This window comes from Sciurus carolinensis, unplaced genomic scaffold, assembly GCF_902686445.1.
Source record: "Sciurus carolinensis unplaced genomic scaffold, mSciCar1.2, whole genome shotgun sequence".
In the NCBI taxonomy this organism is placed as follows: domain Eukaryota; kingdom Metazoa; phylum Chordata; class Mammalia; order Rodentia; family Sciuridae; genus Sciurus; species Sciurus carolinensis.
This window is the reverse complement of record NW_025920124.1, coordinates 2,977,095-2,982,665: the sequence shown is the minus strand read 5'-3', so window position 1 is coordinate 2,982,665 and position 5,571 is coordinate 2,977,095. Positions and strand designations below refer to the sequence as shown.

Below are 5,571 nucleotides of genomic sequence, written 5' to 3'. Positions count from 1 at the left end.
CCAGTCATAAAGGCCATGGTTATTTCAGTTCTGATGAAGGAAGTAACATAATAGGATTTATTTTCAAAGAAGTTCAGTCTGTCTGTGAGATAAAAATGCATTGTAAATATTTGCCAGTGGAGGAAGAGATGATACAAGTCTAGGAAATCAACGATGGTGATCTAGACAGAGCGATGGCTGTGGATGCTGGACAAGGATCAAGAATCATTTAGAAGCTGGATGTGGTGGCACATGTCTATAATTCCAGAGTCTTGGGAAACTGAGACAGGAGGATTGCAAGTTCAAAGACAACCTCAGCAACTTAGCAAGAACCTATTTCCAAATAAAAGTTAAAAAAAAAAAGGGGGTGGGGATGTGGTTAAGAACCCCTGCATTCAACCACTGGTCAAAAAAAAAATACAGAGTTTTTAGCTCAAGCAAATGAGTTAATAGAGTATGGTTGATTGAGAGAAAAGGCTTAAAGGCTTATGAAACAAGAGGCTTGCGTAGGTGAAGAAAATAATACATTTTGGAGGGGGTTAAAATAGACAAGAGAACAGGTGGTAAAATAAACTAAGTGTCAGTACAATGACTCAGTGCCGAACTCAGGAGCAGTATGAATTCAAATCCTAAGTAAAATACACTAATAGATTTCTTGCCTTGAGCCATTTATTCATCCCTTCTAACCTCAAGCCTCTCTTCTGGAAATTCTGACAAAAAGTATCTATTGTATGTGATGCTTTAAGGATTAGTTGAGATTATGGATGTAAACAAGAGCAAATTTTTGGAAAATAATCAGTAATAAAATACAATCATTTCCTCTCTGTTATCATGCCCCTTAGGACAATTGGTGAACTGTAGTCCTTTTTCTTTTTTTTTTAATGGCAAATTGTTTTAATTAAGAACTTAAAGCCAAAAATTTAAAAAGACTTTATGTAGCATTTATTTTAAATAACACTGGATTCTCAACCAGTTTTATTTTTCCAACCTGAAGGCAGCTTTAAACTATCTCCCTGTCTTACAACATGTCCCAAGAATTAGGAACACAATCACATCATCAGTTCCCAGTAATAAGAAGAAAGTAGGAATTTCACATTGTTACAACTTTTAAAAATTCATAGGTTCAAAAAGTAACTGTGTGCTTGGGAAAGGGAAAGGAGGATCTGGACCACCGAGGGCTCGGAAAGGAGGGACCACAGTACTACACTCAGCTACGCATGGTTCATGCACATCAGAAATCCCTTAACGACCTTGTTCACTTGTCTTCTCCTTAAAGGAAGGGGGAACTGGCCCGTCTGCTTTCCAGGCTCACTTCCGCTTGGAGTTCAGGGGAAAGCGCACAAAGGCGTATGTTTTCTAGGTGTCCCGCGGATCCGGGCTGGAGGAGGCGGGTGCCAGGCCTGCACCCCGGCCACCTTCCTGCGATGGTCAGAGGCAACCTGAGGCTCAGCCGGTAGGAGAAACTGCCAGAGCCACACCACCGCCCTGGCGTGATCCTGTGACCCACAGGTCCCCACAGCATTTGAAAATGTGTGACAGGTTGAACCAAAGTTCACCAGACTTCCTAGCCAGGGTGTGGGACAACATGTAGAACTTCCTCTTGGCGAGCACACTGCTCAAAGACAAGGCGCGCTCTCCATACAGAATCCACCTCGAGACCATGCAAGTGCTCAGATTCCCAGGATGCACTCTCACAGCCTGACACGGTGACAAGATGGTGACTGATGTGGAGTGGAACTGGTCTGCACGCCCAGAGCATTGAACTTCGGAGACCCTGAGTGAGAACCAAAGCCTGCCCAGCCTCGGGTGGGACATCAGCTTCCACTCACCCCTGAGGTGCTAAGCTGGAGGCCAAGCACCAGCTTGGCCCCTAGAGCACCTGCCCTGGTCCTTCCTGGACAGGCCTCGCCGGTGGAGAGGCCACCACCTGGGAAATGAGCGTGAAGACCATTTTCCACCCTAGAGGCAAACGCAAACAGGACCAGCACTGCTGGGGCACAGCTGTGCCTGCTCCCGTCCCAACACTCCTGAAAGGTGCTGGCCAGGACCCAATGGACAGTTCAACCTGAAGCATGAACATCACACCGTCAAGACCGAGAGCTGAGGAAGAAGAGGGAGAAGGCCGCTGCGTCTCTAACCGCGTCTTCCACTGCGCCTTCCCACCGGCCAATCCCAGGTTACACCACGTGGTTTCAGGGTACGAGTTCTACGTGTTCTGCTGGCTATCACAGGAGAGGTTAGAGTCCACAGCCTATCACCGCGGTAGGCTGAAGCTCACGTGTTCTAAAAGGAAATGCTGTAGTTAAAAGGAGGTGCCACTGACCCGCAGCGACAGCACTGCCACCCAAACACAGTGCCTGGCGCTGCGTCTACGGGAATGTGTGTGACTGTTAAAGTACGAGGGGTGCCCAGAGCCCATCCAGAGCAGTGGGGCCTCACCAGCCCAATCCTCGAACCCCAGGACCCACGTGAGGTGGCGCGGCTGGAACATAAGCACCTCTTCACCTGCCAGTAGCCACCACGGCCCTGCTTCACCCTACGTGGACCCGTGCTCCTGGGGAGAACTGGACTCCAGGTGGTGCTGAGTCATGGACTCAAGGTCATGGTGAGTGCTGTTTGCTTGGTGCTCTCTCACAAAGGAAACCGCATGTGTCAGTTAACACAAATCTCGTGCAGGACGTGTGAGTCAGAGGCCCCTAGGGTGGGTGACACAGCCCACCTGAGCCAGCCAGAGGGGAAAGGGAGCCTTATAGCCATTTAAAGGCATCTGGTGTCAGTACCTCAAAGGCGAGACGCTCAGACACAACTCTCACAAGAATACCAGAGGCTGGGGCTCGTCTTTGCGAGTGACTGCTGTCTATGGCTTTGACCTTCTGCCCTACGGCTGAGGTAGGTGACAAGCTCCATCCACACAACAGCCTCTCTGGCCGTTCCCTGCCTGATGGCGGTCTCGGTCAGGTCCAGCTCGGCCGGTCTGGCCCCGGTGCAGGACGGCGGGTCTAGGCCCATGCTGAATAGCAGCGCATGTACTCGGTCACCCAGGGGCTCTCCGCTGGGGGCGCCCGCGACGCTCTGCTCTTCTCTAACTCCACCAAGTGCGCCCGCTGCCTCTGAGCCGCCAGCTTCCTCTTCTCCACCTGCCTCTTGCTCTTGGCGCGTAATGCGGACTCGTGAATCTCATGCACTGAGGCAGACGAACAGACGTTGTGAGTCTTCTGGCTTCCGGTGTCCATCTGTCTTTCTCCCCAGCCATAAAGGGCAAATGGGTGCTTGTTTTCTTTTATTTTACTGGATGATCATTGGGGGTTTCTGACCGCTTTCCTATTTCCTCTAGCAAATAAGGCACTTGGTTGCTGTCGGGGCTTGACACAGGCGGGTGACCTGTCCGTCTCTTTCACTTGGGTTTGTTGTTCGGGCTTTTCTTCTACGTCTTTCACTGGCAGTGCTGGCTGTGCTGCGTCCTGCTCGTCCCCGGCCTCCGCGCCCCGCTCCCCCCACAGGCCGCTCAGGCTCCTCCCGCGCCGAGGCCTCCGCGGGCTCCGAGGCCTCCGAGGCCTCCGAGGCCTCCTCGGGGTCCGCAAGCGCGCACCGAGGTGCGGGGCCCGATGCCGCCGACGAGGCCGAGTCATCCGAGGAGCAGTCCGGGCCCAGGCGTCCCAGAGCCAGGGCGCGTGTGCCTGCTCCAGCAGCCGGCAGCCCAGGCGGTAGCGCAGCAGCTCGCGGTAGCACGGCTAGTACTCGTCCCAGCGCGGCTCCCGGTAGCGCTTCATGTACTCGCTCTTCACCCCGCTGCCTGGTGACATGGTGCCGCGATCCTCCGCCGGCCCGCTCCGCGCCGCTGCCTGAAGGGCCCACAGGACACACAGGCCACCCGCCCGGCCCCGGCCTGCTGCGCGTTTCCTGTAGTCCTTTTATTGTTCCAGTGTTACCTAAATTACTTCATATTAGACTTACATGACAGTGGTGCCAATCTGGCCTTGTTCAACCTGCAGAAACAAAAGTGAATTCTCTGTGAGAGCATGTGAGTTCAACCAACTTCATGAATACCTACAGATATACACTCTCTCTATCCCAAACACTAAGAAATGGTAGCTGTTATCATTATTATCGTGACAGAGAGAAAAGATGTGGTCAGACATAGCCATAGAGTTCTACGCAGACACAGACCTGTCTGCCGACATGTCTCTGCAATACCTCAGATGGAGCATGGTTAAAACTTGACCCAGGAGTGATCCTTATATCCTCTTCCACTGACTCTGCTTCTCCATGAGTTCTGCCTGCAACCACCAAATTTCATACCTCAGAAAGCTTTGTTTCCTAGTTGATGTCCTACCATCCCGGCAGGCATTAGGAAATCCTGTCCAAATTGTAATACTTTCCTACTTGTTTTATTTTCCCTTCAACATTAGTCATGTAGTTAAAAACAAATTTTCAAGAAATAGTCATGAAAGAAATTCCTGAGGTTTGCAAGATGAAAAGCTAAAGGAAGTGAAGGAAGAATCAGCTTGTGACTCTCGAGCCACCAAAATAGACTCCACTAACAGACTAGACAGAAATTCCTTTATGGAACTATGTTAGTCCCAGAGTCAGAGGAGATACCTTGAAGGAAGAACTCCATTTTCTGCCTGTAAATATTCATAAAACCCAAGTTAATGACTGGATTAATCCCTTAGAGTCTTCAGAGAACCACGTTTCAACTCTTCTCTTGCTGAGAATTTGTCATTGATACTCTCTTACTTTGGAAGTAGCAGCTTCTGTCAGTTACGGCTTGAATTATGATCTGTCTTTTACTGACTCATTTATAGAAGGAAAGCACCTTGCGGCAAGAACTTTGTTGTTATTCAGCACTGTTCAAACTAAATCATGTGCACTGATTTGAAAAACAGCACCTTAAAAAAGACCAAAAAAATAAATAAATAAGTTTCGGGTCACCTTAGCTAATTCATCTAATTGTTTCCATTAATAATTAATTTTAATTTTGTTTAATTAAAGTTATAAAGTGGGCTGAGCTGAAGACACAATATGATTGGTTTAAATCATAGAAGCTTCAAGTTCCACAGGCACCTGGGGGGCTCAGTTACCTCCTCACAACTAAGTCTCCAAATGGGTTCTTCCATTATGAATTCTTTTGGCAATTTTCTTAAGACATGCCTATTTTTTAAAACTAAATCAAAAATTTTCAGGTATTTTTGATCTCAAAATGTTCAAAAAATAGTATCTTGATTTGAATGAAAGATGAAAAGACTTCTACTCATGTACACATTTAGACCCTTATCAATATTTCCCAGTGTATGTGTTTAATTAGGAAGAAGGTCACACCAAAGTCAAATTGAGCAGGATGAGAGATCTGGGCTAGTATATGCATCCAAATAATAATAACAGCTCCCATTTTAGAGGAAAAGTGGATGTCTGTATTTATTCCTTTTTTCCATTGCAGTTTCCCCTTCTATAAGTAGCCTGTTTTCAAACCAACCTGGTCCAGTTCTTCTCAGATCTATACATGGAGAAATACTTTTGCATTTATGAAGATGCTATTCCTTGAAGTTCAAATAACAGATAACTTCTATTTAACTATCTTTTTATACTTTCCAA

At 48.0% G+C, this 5,571-nt stretch overlaps 1 pseudogene; it reads right to left on the bottom strand.

Moving 5' to 3' along the window:
- Positions 1–2,978: 2,978 nt before the first annotated feature.
- Positions 2,979–3,782, bottom strand: LOC124973864 (centriole, cilia and spindle-associated protein-like; annotated as a pseudogene).
- Positions 3,783–5,571: the final 1,789 nt, after the last annotated feature.